The sequence below is a fragment of the Diabrotica undecimpunctata genome, chromosome 6 (assembly GCF_040954645.1).
Source record: "Diabrotica undecimpunctata isolate CICGRU chromosome 6, icDiaUnde3, whole genome shotgun sequence".
NCBI lineage: Eukaryota > Metazoa > Arthropoda > Insecta > Coleoptera > Chrysomelidae > Diabrotica > Diabrotica undecimpunctata.
Window position 1 is genome coordinate 109,216,188 of NC_092808.1, and position 17,590 is coordinate 109,233,777.

Consider the following 17,590-nt stretch of genomic DNA (forward strand, 5'->3'; position numbering starts at 1 on the left):
AATCAGTAGAATACTTCTATCAAAATCTTTATGAAAGAATGTTTTAAATCCGAACCCACTATGCCACCTCAAAGTGGTTAACGCAATTTAAAAATCCAGAGAGTCAGAAAACCAGATGGATTAGAAGATATGATTTTAAAATCCAACGTCGGGCCAAAGTTAGCCACAGGAACGCTGATTCCCTCTCTAGAAGGCGAAAGTTCTCACTGTAACAAACCAGAATTCAGTGAAGCAATGATGATGAGAATAACGGTAATTAACGACAAGTGAACGCATGCCGGGATCAGAGAAGAACAAGAGAAATTTGAAAATGGAATGAAGAAAACCGTTGACCGTCTTAACAAGAAATATCAAACTTATGCTAAGTAGTTAAAACATATTAGCCCAGTGGACTCCTTTATTATGGCAAGATAGCTTCCTTAAACCAGTACTTAAAACGATTATAGTTCCGCGAAGAGAACACAGTTGGTGACTCCAAAAAGCGGAGTAGCAGAAGTACTTCTTTAGTTGCACGCCAGTCCATCAGGAGAATATTTTGATCTAAGGAAAACCCTTCAAAGAATCCCGGAACGATTTTGTTGGATGAATAGTTTTGACAATGTAAAGGGCTGGTGTAAGAAATGTACTACCTATGCCACAAATAATGGACATTGCCGAAAAAAAAAACATGAGATAAGACAAAAGAATGTAGAAAATCCGTTTAAAAATATAGCTTTGTACATTGCCAGACTAATCTCAGAAAGTGAAAATGATTGCAGGTACATGTTGACCGTAATGGATTATTTCACGAAGTGGGTTACACGCATTCTAGAAGAAAACACCCCCACTATTGCAGAAATGTTTATGAAAAAGTACATTTTTTCCATAAAAGCGAAATGGTTATCATTCCAAGTTGCAGCAGTTATGAAAAGGTCCGTAGATTATTAGGGAGAAAGTTAATGATGTTATCCATCGAATAAGCAAAATTCCAAAGGGAAAGCAAAACAATACACAGCAGTATTCCTTATAATTTTCCTTATGGATATAATGTCATTAATTTGGTTTTAAATGAACTGATGATACGTTCATATTCATAGATTACACCTCTTTAATAAGGACGACGTAGCAAAATCCTTTTGTTTTCTTCTTTAATTTTCTGACCAATAACCCTCATACACGTATGTTTGTGAACTACATTTTTTGTTTATTATTAACTGGTTACCAATTTAATTCCTGGCAAGCCGTATTCAATGGAGTGAACCAAAAACGAAATTCCAAAATTTTTTAATTTACCCTATTAGACTTGTAGATATAAATAATTATCATCATCATGTAGCGCTACAATCCTGGGTAGGTATTTGCTGATTCTATAACTTTTTTCCAAAAGGCTTTGTCTTCCATCAATCTGATATCCAGTGAAATGTTAATTTTTTAGAGATTTGAGCGGATGTACCTTTCCACCGCATTTTATGATGCCCAGTTGGTCTTTTTCTTGTAACAACCTTCTCCTAAACCAGTCTTTCATCAAGTCTATGGACGTGTCCTACTGTAAAAAACTATATGCTAAAGATTAAATTATAATAAATATTGTGGCTATAAGCACACCAAACAAAAATCGATCAAATTCAGACTACATAGAGACTAGAGACTTCTCTAGGAGTAGAGTATGCTTACGGAGTACTCAAACTAAACTGGTGGATTAGTGGATTTTAGGAATAAAAATATTAGGCGCCTTGCAGGATATGCTGAGTCATGTATAAATAAATTTAGACAATTGAAAACAAAATATATATTGTTAAACAAAATTAGCAAAATCAATATAATACAAAATTTATAAATCTTAATTACTTGCAAGGTATTGCAAGGTTGCTTTAAATAGCCTTAAATTGCAAGGTTGTTATATACAAAGAAAAAAAATATAAAAAATTTACTGAAAAGTTTGAGTTAAGTCCATAAAAGTACTCTTTAGAATAGCTAACAAAAAAGTGTGAAACAATTCTTATATGATTTCGAAAATTTACTAACTAATATACGATATAGAAAAAAAACCTAATAGTAATTATCTTGTACGAATAGATAAATAGGAAAGTTATTAAAATTGTTTTAAATTATATTAATTTAAATTGTATTAAAACATAATTTTGAGTTTGTTTCACATAAAATTCTGGATCTCAGGGTCAATATAAATATTGTCACTAACCTAAAAATCCGAGTAATTGATATTTGTAAAATGTTATCGCCATATTTAGTTCTTTAAACAAACTTCTGAAAATCCATGTAGAAAAGACCACACATGGTTTTATTCCTCCATACAAAAACATAGCTACAGTAAACAAGGTTCCATATTATTTTTTCCACTGCTTCGTACAAAAATAATTGAATAACTTAATACATACTTGTATTATGTCCTCAAATTTTTTCTAAATTTAATACAATTTTTAAAATAATTTTAAAATAGATTTTTCAGACTATTTCATGAACAAAGTCATAGGTCAAAAATTCAGTAGAATGAGAGGAAGGAATTTAATAATAATACATTTGATCTAGGTAACCCAAATCTACCCATTTTTTGAATAATTCACAATTAGTCATAATCATGAAATATTTATTACAACTATAAATAATTTGTTATAATTATTTTTTACCTATAACAATAAATAATTTGTACACGAAAAAAATACATTATTCTCGACTATAATTATTATAAACGGTGCAATTGTACAAATTTTGAATAGTATGACCATTATTAGGTGGATACAATGTATTGTTGCTATTATTACTTAATGTACTTGGAGTATTCTAATTATATAAACCATAGATAAATTACACCTAGATTGGTAACAGGGATAGCCAAGGTCAAATCATGTTCGGATTAGGCGCCCATTCGCTTGGTGGCGCTGCTAGTCTCGTTCCTGCACGGAGTGAGTGTGCTGTGATCAAGTCAAAGTTGAGTTTAGACAAATACGGCGCCATATTTGTATTTGTTTTATTTTTTATAATTTATTTTATAATTTAAAATTTTTTGTATAAATAGTGCAAAATCGTACAATTTTCGACGATTTTTATTATGGAATCGAACACATTACATGGAATAACAATGTAGAGACGAAGAACTGAACAAAAAAGATGTGTTCCAGATTGCATGGATACTACCAAAGAATATAGACGCTTAAGCGTCTATATTCTTTGATACTACTTTTTTAAGTCCAGGACATTATATGGATATGTTTGATAAATGGGTGAATGCTGTTAAGAGCCCTAATTAGAGAATGCTGCAAAAGAAACTATTTATAACAATTTTCGTGTATGCGCTAGTCATTTTAAAGAGGAAGATATAGTCAATGTTGGAAATAGCGGTATTACGAGAACAGCCGTTCCGAGTTTGTTTTTACCAGGACCAGGTAAGAACTATTATACCACTGACCTATATTCTTATTCACATTATATCTGACCTTTTACTATAAAATTAGTTTATAAATTTAACCTAAAATTATATATTATAAAACCAGTCTTACTTAGCTTAGTATTTGAATTATTTGTAGGTGGTGGTTCAACAACTATCTTAAAAAGCATCACCTTAGAGAGGGTTTGGCATAAATTTCTACAGGTGTGCGCCTTTCAAAGTTGGATTAGATTAGCAGACCATGACTACACTATCATGGAGAGGTCTATGAGCTTGCCTGCTTTAAGTATGAGGAGGGATCTGTCCCTCTCTTGTGAGTGAGATTGGTCTTAGAGTACCATATTATAATACCATGGTTTGCCTCATCTATGTACTTTTAATGTTCCATTTTGTAAAACAACCTATGGTGCTAATAGCCCACTGAATAGATACTTATCTTTGTTAAACAACCTAAATGTAAATGTATTTAATATGTCCCTCAATAAATATATAAATATTAGTAGAAGAGTTACTGGTACCATAGAGTTTGGAAACTTAACGGTGTAAAATACTTCATGTTTTTATTGTAACTAGGTAATACTTTACATATTTTTTTATTTTTGTTATGTTATTTTTCCATCTTTATTGTTTGTGCTGGATTTTAGAATCATAGAACTAACTGTTGGGTTTATAGGTTTTAAAATGTCATTACATCTTTAATTATATATATATATATATATATATATATATATATATATATATATATATATATATATATATATATATATGTATGTGTACATGCATGTGTTTGTGTACATAATATATTTTTATTTCACATTATTTAATTTTATTATCTTAAAATACTGTGTACTTAACCACTAAGTTGTAACACTTAATCGGCTTGTCCCGTATATTAGCCTGCATCCACATAGACAGCGGTAAGGCGTTCAGAGTTATGAATAAATAAATTTGAATGTGTTGACAGGGATCTTTCCTATTCTGTTGATGACAGGGATGGGATGTCTGATCTTAAGATGACATACTGGTGAAAAAATCTGTTGATTGTAATTGTGTTTGTCATTTCAGGCATAAAAACATTATTATCCTCTGTTGTTTGGAGTTTATACTGAGCAAATAAAGTTACTATATCAGGTTTTAGCAAAGCTTACATTCTGGGTGAAAACTTTAAGCATACCTTAGAAATAAATTATTTACCTTATCCATTGTTCTTTTTTTTTGTTCATTTTTTCTATTTGCTATCATTCGGTTATTCCTCATTCTTGGGTTTTCTTTTTGCAAGAAGCAATATTTTGCTAATCTAATCAAAATCATAATTTTGTTGATAACCAGAATATTTTTCTGGAACTCATATTATGATTCTGATTATAAGAATAAAAGTATTATCATATAAATATATAACATATAGTATGAGTATAAATGTATATAAACTTCTTTCTAGAACTAAATCATTTAATTGTTCTGTTTCCAACTTAGCAGGGTCCTTGAGTTCTCTCTTTCTGTGAGTAGAACGCCAGACTGTAAGAGTTTTCACTGACCACTGATAGTGTGTGTTATTGCATTAGGATGAAAGTACTACAAAAAACTCAGAATGTCTGATGGCTGTCTGTTGCTTATTAGGCTTTAATTTGACATTAGAATTACAAAAAAAATATTTAAATACTGACAAGTTCCTGTCACAACATTTAGAACACTAAATTATACTACATTCACCCGTCCCTATTTTTGAACAAAATATTGCAACTATTTTGGTTTATTTTTAGCTCCAGCTGATTTACAGCTAGAATGAAAATCTGAATTTTCCAATCTTGGTTCATCATTATCATCAGGTTTTTGAACAGGTAAATTTTCTGTCTCATCTGGTATTTATTTAGTAGTGGAATTCTCTAGTGTGTTATTTGGACCTTCATCATTATCTTCATTCAATAATATAACAATTCAACAGTAAACTTCTTATATAGTGCAGAGCACATGGTAAAGCAGTTTTCCATTAAGTGAATTCTAAATTTTTGGTTTTCTATGCTAGATTCACCAATTTCCATATAACTCATTGTATTTTTCGACTTAACCATTTTCTTCATGATTATATGGTGTTGTTCTACTTGAATATATTCCTTTAGAGTGTAGATAATTAATAAATTCTTGTGAAGTAAAGCTAGTTCTCCTTGTTAGATTTGATATATACCGTCATTCTATATAAACCAAATAGTGATTTAATCTGTAATTGGTTAGAATTGCTTTTCTACCAGATAATGTCTGCATTTTTTTAAATACTTCAACTCATTTGCTTTTTTTTCAATTGCATAATGTTTTTATTCAGAATCTGTGAGGGTATGTGTGAAAAAAGCAATTGGTTTTCCAGATTGATTGCTTCGCTTATGTAATCGTAGATTAATTTTTTAAAAGCATGTACTTATCTTTACCTTCTAGGGATTTATCTTTAGATTCATTGCTTTCTAAAAAATTCTTGAATGTTATATACTTACTAATGTTTGAATTCTTTGGTGGAAGTTTGACAGTTTGGACCAGCCTCTAGTTTATCTGGTCTAAAGTACTTCCCCATTGTAAATTTATGCGAATAAAATTGTAGTAAAATGTCTTTTGCAGAATTAGGCTTTTATTCACATAAAACTTGATAAGAATGACAAAACAATTATTTAAATACTGACCCGTTCTTGTCACAACATTAAGAAAACTAAATTATACTACACATGGCTTGTATTATTAATATTTCTTGTAACACATATAACATTTCTTGTAACATTTTTATAAATAAAGATTTTATTCTATATTTTATTCTGTAATTTTTTTAACCACTTTGGCATTTTAATGTAATGGAAAATAAATATAGTCCCAACATAACAAGAAAACCCAAAAAGTATACGAAAAATATTTATTATCGTATAGGATAAGGATTTTTCTTGTTATTTTAGGATTATATCGATTTTCCTTTACTTTAAAATGAGTTCACAATCCTAGGTAATATTACTAAACTTTTGAATTTAGCGCCATGTATATATAGTTATGCGCCCGATCACTAGGTGATGCGCCAATCATTGTTTTATTCCTTAACACGGAAGTTTCAATGCTAGGTGGTAGTGTGCTATGATATAAACGACTCATTTTGACGTATACAGCTACAATAATTTTTTTGGCAAACGTCAAACTTTGCTTTGCGATCGGTATCCATGGTTACGTCGTTGAAAACACGAAGCTGATAGACCAATCAGAATTGAAAGACAGTTGGTGTTTTCGCGATAACACAAGCTGTCTTTGGTTTGTGATTGGTCAGATTATGTGAAAATTTTAAGATAAGTGAAATAGTCAATAGTAATACCACTAGTGATTCAATTTTCGCGATAAGTCTGTTATGTCGATTTACTTCTAAACGAAACTGAGTTGCTTGAAAACTCTTTAAGAAACTCAGTTGAGTTTAGAAATAAAAGACAGACTTATAAGTTAAATTAAATCACGAGTGGTATTTTATTAGACAACATGGTCGATTGATCGATATGTGGTCTATATGACTGATTGACTATAAACGACGACAGAAGACAGACCAAACATGGATCACTCTGAAAACTTAACAACGACCATGACCTGTCAATATACAATTCTAAATATGTTCAATTAGTAAAACCCAAAACAGGCCTAATAGCTACGCAACTATTTATACATGGATGTATAGACCTTTAACATAATTTAAGGCGTTTATCGTTTTAAGATGTAACACTGCTCTTCTTAGTCTTTGAGACTTAGTATCTTGAAAAATGTTATTACCACTATACAGTTGTTTTATTTCTATATTGATTTTCATACATATTTATTTTGTGGATAAATCGTGATGAGGTCCAAATATTTTTCCAAGTATACAGGGATGAGTGCCTTAAAAACCGGCAAAATAACGCAAAAGATAGAAAACGTAATACGTTGTGAAATAAAAAGAAATGAAAATAGTAGATGTGAGAAATTATCGATATAAACCTATAATTTACTTTACATTACATTAGAATTATCAAAAATTTCTCACTTTTAGACGTTAGCTTATGAGCTAGTTGACTTCAGTCATAGTAATACGTACCACGTAATGTAAGTAAAAACAGTTTAAGTAGGAGTATTGTTTTATCCAAAATTAAACTATTGATTAATAATAAACTACGATTTGAGACGTCGCATACACTCTTCTCAATACAGAATTATCATAGCTTGTTGTTCTGTATTCGTCAACACAGAATTAATTATCAAATTACTACTAATTAAACTGTTTATTTACATTTGCTTTATTGCCTTCAATCAGTTTTTACTTTATGCGAAATTTAAAAAATGTTAATGTTCGACGTCATACTTGTAATATTATGACTGAAGTCAACTAGCTCATAAGCTAACGTCTAAAGGTGGGAAACTATCGATAGTCCTAATATAATGTAATGTAAATTAGAGGTTTCTATCGATAATTTCCCAACTCTACTACTTTCATCTCTTTTTATTTCACAACGTATTATGTTTTCTATCTTTGGCGTTATTTTGCCGGTTCTTAAGGCACTCATCACTGTATATAAATAACTAGCTGTAACCTGCGCGTGTTGTTACAGCACCAACTAAAATAAATTTAAAGGAAAGATATACATATATTCTATTAATTTTGAGTCATTATATTATTTACTATTTAAATGGGAATAAGCCACCAATTAAAGGTTAAATTACGTTTATTGACGTTTCAATTTCCACTTCTGAAATCATAACAATTATATTAATTTTGTACATTTTGAAAAAATTGTGATATTGCAGCGTTTCGTTTCAATTGAATATTTATTGCAGTGCTGTAAGATACACAATAATTTTTGTTTTTTCTTCTGGTGCGTAAACGAATAGATCAGGTTTTCTGACGCGTAAACATGCCACATAGAAGTGGCCATGTTAGAAGCTTGGATTCTCCAAATTTAATCCACACACTTGCAACGATTTTGCTTATACCATGTTGATAGTCATTGCGAAAGCGAGTCGCACCGGGACTGTATGTCTTCACCTTTGAATTGTCTACACCTAATTACTTTTTAATCATAGGATTTTTTCTTTTTGTTCTCTATGTGCCAGAGTTAAAACACACCAGTAAAAGATGACAACACAATTTTTACTACTTTTACCTAAATTTTAAAGAATTTTAAAATGTATTTTGTCCTCTATTTTATATTTTATGTGTGTGTTATTAATGTTGAGTGTCTATGCTTTTATAAATAATCTCAACGACTAGTGAGTTGCACTGAAGATTTGTGATATTTTATAAATATTTACACTTTTTCTTATTACAGTGTCTTGAAAAAGGAATAAAACCATTCCGAAAGCTAGACAAAAAGTCATAAGAGTGTTTCATTAACATCCCGGCCAATTTTCTGACTGCAACCCTAATAAACTGTGCTGTTTGTATATATATATATATATATATATATATATATATATATATTGCTGATACTCTAAATCAATATATATATATATATATATATATATATATATATATATATATATATACATATATTAGAAATGATTATTTCGACCAAAAAATAATTTATAAATAAGTTCGAATTATCGGGTAAAGAAGTGGTCTGTAATGAAAATCTTTCGTTTTTCTTAATTACTCAATATTTCGCTATTTATTTAACAGCTTCTTCAGGAGTAAACTAAAACAATTTGAACATTACAAAAAATGGCGTACAAATACATTTTAAAATGTATTTGTACGCCATTTTTTGTAATGTTCAAATTGTTTTAGTTTACTCCTGAAGAAGCTGTTAAATAAATAGCGAAATATTGAGTAATTAAGAAAAACGAAAGATTTTCATTACAGACCACTTTACCCGATAATTCGAACTTATTTATATATATATATATATATATATATATATATATATATATATATATATATATATATATATATATATATATATATATATATATAGATGTTATTAATAAAAACGTTTAATTTCTGTTCTATATAAATAAATTAAATTAACCAAATTAGCGATTCATTGTACTTAATCTGTTTCTTAGTTTAAACTAAAAACAGTTTTTCTTTTTAGAGTTTTACTAAGTCCCTTACTGTGTTGATCTCACGAGGAGGAATTGCCGTTAGAACGTTGGCATAGTCCGAGCAAGAGAGTTTTCCTAAGCTCCCGTCTGTAGCTGAGTAAGTCTCTTGATTCGATTATGTGGCTTCTCCCATACGAAAACCAAACATAGAACGCGATGCATGCACATCCATTGTTCTTACTCATTTGCATCTTATGTATGAGTAGCCCCGTACATTGTGTCCAACTCGATTCGTTGGATATGTGCCGAGATGTTCCTCGGAAAAGCGGATTAAGGAATGGTAAGGAGCTGATCCTGTTGGTTCCACTCGATTATCATCTCCTGAATATTCTCGTCGAGATGAAATATCGGAAAATACACATGGTTTTGTGTGATTCTTTAAGATATACAGGTATATAGATCGAATCGTGAATTCAGCCGTGACCGAATATTATGTAGACAGTTTTAGTTTAAATATATAAAAAATAAGGTGATAATAAAATCACTGCAGTATATCAACCAAGGAGAAAAATCAAAGTAAGATACTAATTCACTTTTAAGTAAAAAACGTTTAGCGAAAATCCCTGACGTTTCCGTAATTCTATGCCAATAGTGTGGATATTATACAGATTTAATAAGCATGTTAACACGTTTAATCATACTGTGCAATCTTACGAATTTCTGTATATGGATCTATAAGTATTTTCTTTAATAATGGCAAATAAAAAATAGTGTATTGATTGCAAGTGAAACTTTTTTATTACATTATTATTTGCATTCCATGTAGTCAAACTGTTATATTTAAATTAAAACCACTATACGCTTTGTATATTATGTTATATTTTACTATATATATATATATATATATATATATATATATATATATATATATATATATATGTATATACAGTGTGTCCATTTATTTTAAAACTTAGAAATGATTGAAACCGTTTCTAGGATAGTAAGGGGGAACTAAAATGACATGAAACTGAACTCACCCCCATCAACTCCCTAGGCCCCACCCACAATAACTAAACAAGTTTAAATTGCAAACCCATACTTATAATACATCATTGAAAAGACTATAAAAATTGCTATCCAATGGTATTAATAATAATTGTACAGGGTAAAGCAGTAATTGTGAAACTTTGGCTTAAATGGAAAATGTAATGAGGTTTTTGTTGATTGTGTTAAAGACACTGTATAATTATTGTTAAATAATTATACAGGGTGATAATATCAGCCGGCTTACTATGACTTTTTGTATTCGTAATGCTATCTCCCGGACTATTATTTTTAATGACGCCCGTCGGATTTTTTTTTGTTAAATAAAAACTTAATTTGCCGTTTTTGCAAAACAAGTTAAAAACATCTGTTTTTTGAGTTCTGTCAGATTCAATAATTTTTGGTTTATTTCAGAATTTTTTTTTTATTATTTTAAATTAAAGTGTCTCGGCAACTATGGGCCAGTGACACTGGTACACGTTTATTACAATATGTTTATGTTTACATACATATACAATCTGTTTATATACAAGTTAGGATACATTAACAACATCTTAATATAGTTACACTAAGTAGTAAAGGTGACTGTCTTTTAGGAAACGAATTATGGCACTGTACATGTTTGTAGAACCAAGTAGATCACTTAAATTATTTTGAAAGTTGTAGTAGTCTCTTTGAGGTTTGTAGTGGGCGCATTCTAGTAATATGTGCTGGACTATTAAGGACTCATTACAATGTTCACAGCGAGGATGGTTTTCAGGCGACATCAGATATCCATGAGTAAGACGAGTGTGATTTATTCAGAGCTTTCTGATAATAATATTGTCTTTTCTGCTCATTTGAGGCATGGTGATGGAGGTAACAGTTGGTTGAATTGTGCGTAGTTTTGTATTTTGCACATTCCAGTGTGTTTGCCAAGTGCTTAGTACGGTGTTCTTGATACTGGCTTTTAGGTCTTGGTGAAGTTGTATGTTTTCCATATTTTCTAAGGAGCAGGCCAGTTTTGCTGCATGATCAGCATTCTCATTTCCATTGATACCAACATGGGATGGTATCCAGAGGATAGTTACTGAAACACCATTATTTGACTGCTCTTGGCAGATACTGTGGATGCACTGTACAATGGGATGTATGGAGTATATATTTCTGATTGAGTCAATGGCGGAGAGAGAATCGGTGCATATTGCTAATGATTTCTCATTAGCAATGGGCGAGTCTAATGCCTTGAGTATTCCATACAGTTCGGCTGTATGTATACTGCATCTGGGAGAAAGCCGATATGATGCTACTGTTGTATTTGAGGTACTGACAGCACAACCGACGGCCTGTTCTTCTTTGGAGGCATCTGTGTAGAGAATTTTGTCATAATGCTGTGTCTGTATAAGTTCCTGAAATGCTTGCTCCAAGAGAGTTCTGGGCGTTCCTTCTTTTTTGTATCGGTTCAAGCTGGTAAGGACAGTAGGTAGCTTTTTGGTCCACGGGGGAATTCTGGACGTAGTAAACGAAGTTGTGAGTTTTAGATCTGTGTCTTTTAGTAAAGTTTTTAAAATTTGTGAGAGAGAATGTGCTCGAGGGTGACTATTATCTGGGATAGGGGGAGTATTAATTAGTTTAATTACTGGGTTTTTTGGATTAGCAGAAATTCTAGAGAAGTAGGACAGAAGTAAACGTTGCCGTCTTATAAAAAGTGGAGGTTCTGATGATTCGATATAAAGACTTTCAGAAGGACTTGATTTAAAGGCGCCGAGGCTAATGCGTAAAGAAGTGTTGTGAATTGTATTCAGACTTTTAAGGTGAGTATCGGAAGCAGATATGTAAAGAATGCTTCCGTAATCCAACCTAGAGCGGATCAATGTTCTGTAAATTCTTAAGAGGACTTTCTCTTCTGCCCCCCATTGATGATTGATGAGCTAGAGTTTTTAAGATGTTGATTCTATTTAGGCAGTTTGTTTTTGTATTCTGTATCTGATCTCTCCATGTGAGTCTTTTATCGAATATTACTCCTAAGAATTTGTGTTTATCAACAACTTGAAGAGGAGAGCCATTTAGGTAAAGTAGAGGAGGGTTAGTGTGATGTCTTCTAGAGAAGTTTATGACTTTAGATTTTCCAGATAAAAATTTGACTCCAATTTTAGTGGACCAGTTATGAAGATTGTTAAGGGTGTTTTGGAGTAAAGAGCATGTGCTCCTTGTAACTTTACCTTGGCAATAGAGAACAAGATCATCTGCGTATATTGAGTATTTTATTGGAGGGAGAACAAGAGAGTTTACATCGTTGATGCTAAGAAGGAATAGTGTGGGGCTGAGAACTGAGCCTCGGGGTACTCCATTTTGTGAGATATGTGATGTAGATGTTTTCCCGTTTGTAACTACTTTGAATGATCTCTCTTGTAGGAAATTGTTTATAAAGGTGATGATATTACCCATTAAATTGAGTTGCTCAAGTTTTCTAATAATAACAGCTCTGTTTATTGTGTCGAAGGCAACTCTAAATCAAGGCAACTGTGATGACTTCATTCTTATTTGATATAGCTTGGGTTATTTCTCTTTGGATTGGGTCTGAATTCCGACTGTGCTGCATCTATAAGATTATTTTCTTCAAGAAACCAAAGCAAACGTGTATTTATCATCTTTTCTAGTAGTTTGCACATTGTGCATGTTAGTGAGATTGGCCTGTAGGCACTGGCAAAGTTAGAAGATGAGTCATTTTTCTTGATCGGTATAATAAGCCACTGTCGCCAAAGACTCGGAAAGCTTTGGCTGAACCATATCTTATTGTAGAGCGCAAGTAGCTTCAAGAGGATTCCTTCCTGTAGATGTTTAAGAAAGATAGACGGGATGTCATCAGGACCTGCAGATAAGTTTTTTATTGATGAGATTGCCAACTTTAACTCCACTTCTGTGAAAGCGAGGTTTATTGGATTGGTTTGGATAGGGTTAGGTGGTGAGTGGTTTGTGGGGTACGAAATGGAGAGTTCAGAGTTAGTTTTGTTTTGAAAGTATTTGGCTAGCGTTTCGGTTATTTGGTTACCATTTGTAATGATATTATCTCCATCCGTTATTGCGGCTATTTTACGATATGTTTTAAAACCTCTCATTTATTTAATTTTTGTCCACACTTGAGCGGGAGGGGTATCTGAAGTTATGCTGTTAACGAATTTTTTCCAGGATTCTTTTTTGCTTTCCTTCAGAATTCGATTGGGATGACCTTTCATGAAGAATTTATGGTGCATTTACCTATACATTGGTTGGCCGCAGTTAGAATGCAATTTATAAATCGCTCTACGGCAGCGTCGATGTTTCCTTAAAAATATTTTGGTTTGAAAGGTCTTCAAGAGTGTCACTGAATAATCTCCAATTTGCCTGGGCAATTTTCCATTTATTTATGACTTCCTACTATCTAGTGTTTGCCACTGGAGCAGAGGAGCGGTTCCAGGATCGCAAAAACTTAGGTCTATGCAAGAAGAGGTTCCAGACTGGATGTGGAAATATGTGGGGCTTTCTGTATTCAAGAGGTTAATGTTAGAGTTGCTTATGATATCTTCGATATGTTTACCTCTCTCAAAGGTGCACTGGGAACCCCATGTTGTGCTGTGAGCGTTAAAGTCCCCAACTAAGATGAAAGGGTTTGGCAGTTGTTTTATGAGGTCGCTTAGTTCTGAGCTAAATAAATTGTAGTTTGGAGGAATGTATATAGAACAAATAACTATCTTGTTGGGACACCATGCGGTTATCGCAATCGCTTCTAGGATTGTGTGTAAGTCAAACTCTTGATGGAAGATATCGTTGGAAATAAAAATAGATGAGCCGCCACTTGCTCGTAGGTGTGTGGGTCTTAGGAAGTTGTAGCTAGTGTAATTTTTAAGGTTGTGATTTTTGGTGAAATTAGTTTCTTGACGACAGATAAACTTGGGCGAGCAGTCCGATATAAGTTTTTGTAAATATTCTAGTCTGGGGTAAAAGCCATCGCAGTTCCATTAAATTAGACTTAGCATAGTGTTAGTATTAATAGGAGCTGAATTGAGAGGATTGGGATGGTTGTGAGCTGTCAGAATTGTAGTTTTTTTCATTAAAATTGACGGAAAGATTTGGACTGGGCGTACTTTCGGGTTCTTCTGGATCAGTGCCTAAGGCCTTTATCAGTTTTTTGGTTAGACGAATTAGCCTGTTTTTGATAGACCTCTCCTGGCAAGTTGGGTATAATGCTTGAATGTTAGAAATTAGCCCTGATACATGTTCTGTAAACTTAAGAGTTTCAGCGTAGGGGTCACTACAGCCGAAAGTGTTTTCGACAAAGGCTATCAAGTTTTCTAGAGGAATAACAAGTGATTCTGAGGTTTGCTTAAAGGATTCTTTGATAGCGTCTTTTGTTAAATCGGAAAGGTAACGTTCTGATGGTGACCTTGTTCTGGGTTCTTTTTTGGTTTCTTAATGTCTCTACTAGGGGGAGGCATGATGTTGTCCTCGGACGGATTTGCCACCGAGATGTTATCGGGAATATCAGTCTGCTCACTTGTACTCTCGATTTCACAGTGGACACGTTTATGTGTAGTCGTTTTAGTCATTATGGAATTGGTTGGTTCTGAAGCAGACATATGTGGTGATGTTGCGGGTTATATAGAAGACTGTGATGGTAAGGGATCTATTATATATGGGTTGACATTAACGGCTGAGGCTGGGATGTTATATAATTAGGTGGAGGATTGGGACAATTTGAGGCAATATGCTCTGAGTTCTTGCATATGTAGCATTCCATTTTGTCTGTGGACAAAAATATTCTATTTTCATAACCTTCGAATGGGATAACTAATGAAGTTTGCAGATTGAAATTATCATCAGAGGTAAAAACATATACTTGCGTTCTAAGGCTCACGATATGCGAATATTCATTGCCGGGGATACCTGCTTTTAAAAATGAGACAGGGGAGGCCAGTTGGAGCCCAAGTTCTTTTATAGCATTTTCTGCAAGGTCATGTGGTATACATGAAGATATATTGGATATTATTATTCTTTTTGTGGGGGAGACTAGCCTGCGAACATTCATTACAGAGTTTCCTACTGTCAAAATCGGATGAGATTTTAGAAGTTTGTCGACGAGTTCTGAATTAGTTAAATATATACAAATTATGTTATTAGATATTCTGGATGCGAATAGGATTTGTTTGGGACCAATAGCGTCACCTACTGCCTTGACGTAATCGAACAATTTTAGATTTTCATCGGCATGCAGTATTATGGCTTGATCCCTCTTGGGAAAACTTGATCTAGGAGTTGATTTGGTTGCAGTTGCATATGGGGAAGTTGAAGTAGAATTATGCTGAATATATTGTGACATCTTGACAAGTTGTGAACTGTGAGGATCTGATGTGAGAACTGTATTTGTTATCGGTACCCTTGTAGTCAAAGGTAGACGAGAAATTTATTTATTTGTTAAATTTAGTTAGGTTTTATGTATTTTCTTCCAAAAATACATATTAGGTAGGCCTACGCCACTGGTAGCTGACCCAGTTATTGAAGAAATTATTAATTTGCTAATTAACTAATCGATCCAAAAAAAAACATGAAATTAGGCTTATCGATACATACGGTAAAGTCTGGTCTTACTAGTATTTAAAAGTAGTTGTTTGGTTTCACAAAAACACTAAAACTCGGAGCAAAACACTGATACGATGTTACCTCGTTCAAGAACACTCTCGGAATCATTTGAGAATTTTAAATGACATTAGTTTTCATCATTTGTACGATCGGTACTGTCATTCAGCTGTAGTTGTCACGATGGTTTACAGTATACCTGAACGGGTGGAGACCATTTTCATATTTGCCTCCCAGAACCAGTGTTACTTACGAACAGCTCAAATATTTCATGAAAGGCATCCGGACAAAAATGTTAGTCACGTGTAAGTCCGCAATTTAATTGAGAAGTTTAGAAAAACGGGATCAGTGCAAAATAAAAAAATTAATGCCCTAAGATTACTGAATGAAGCATCCCAAATTGAGGTCCTTGGAAATTTTACAATAGAGCCTACTGCATCAACACGTCCAGTATCTACAATGACAGGACTTTAACATGAGTCGGTTAGAAAGGTGTTGAAATTATCTTTATTAAAATTATATATACATATATATATATATATATATATATATATATATATATATATATATATATATATATATATATATATATATATATATTATTATTATTATTATTAAGGTATGAAGTATATAGAAGTGTAAGTTTCACCCGTACAAAACATATATTCTTTCAGAACTAAGCGATGATGATCCAGACCGACGAATTGAGTTTTGTGAACTCATGACTGAAAGAATTCGCGTTGGACCGACAATGTTAAAAAATATTTCTTTCACTGATGAATGTACTTTTATGCTAAATGGAAATGTAAATAAACAAAACTGTTGGTACTGAAGTGATGCAAACCCGCATCAATTCAGAGAAGGTCACACTCAATACCCTGAAGAACTCAATATTTGGGCAGGAAGATTAAGAGATGCTATAATTGGCCCTTTGTTTAAAGGGACGGTCAAGGCAACCTAGATGGAGCACCTCCTCACTATGTAGCTCCAGTTAGGTACTGGTTGGATACTAATTACCCGAACAAATAGATAGGAAGGAGAGTTCCTATTGAGTGGCCACCGAGGTCACCAGACTTACCGCCACGTAACTTTTTTCTATGGGGTTACCTCAAGTCAGTTGTTTATAAAACCAGCGTCGTTGAAGAATTGCGAGAAAGAATTACGCAAGCATGTCGCGCTATTACTAGAACAACTTTTGCTAAAGATCGTGCAGAATTTGAGAATATGCTGTATTATTGTTTACAAAATAACGGAATCCTCTTTGAACATTTATTTATTTGACATTTTTTACAAATTTGTAGGTAAAACTAAAACATCATTAAATTTTCCATTAAAGCCAAAGTTTCACAATTATTGTTTTACCCTGCATAATTATTATGTATACCATTGGATAGTATTTTTTATAGTCTTTTCAATGATATTTATGACAAGTGGGGGTTTGCAATTTAAACTTTTTTGGTTGTGGTGGGTGGGGCCTAGTGGATCAATGGGGATAAGTTCTCTTGTTTGTCATTTTATTTCCACCTTGCTATCCTAGAAACGGTTTTAAGC

The 17,590-nt window shown here is 32.6% G+C and overlaps 1 long non-coding RNA gene across 1 annotated transcript; it reads left to right on the forward strand.

Moving 5' to 3' along the window:
- Nucleotides 1–2,810: 2,810 nt before the first annotated feature.
- On the forward strand, nucleotides 2,811–6,175 carry LOC140443716 (uncharacterized). Its single transcript, XR_011951255.1, has 2 exons — nucleotides 2,811–3,380; nucleotides 3,522–6,175. It is a non-coding gene; the product is annotated as an uncharacterized lncRNA (long non-coding RNA).
- Nucleotides 6,176–17,590: the final 11,415 nt, after the last annotated feature.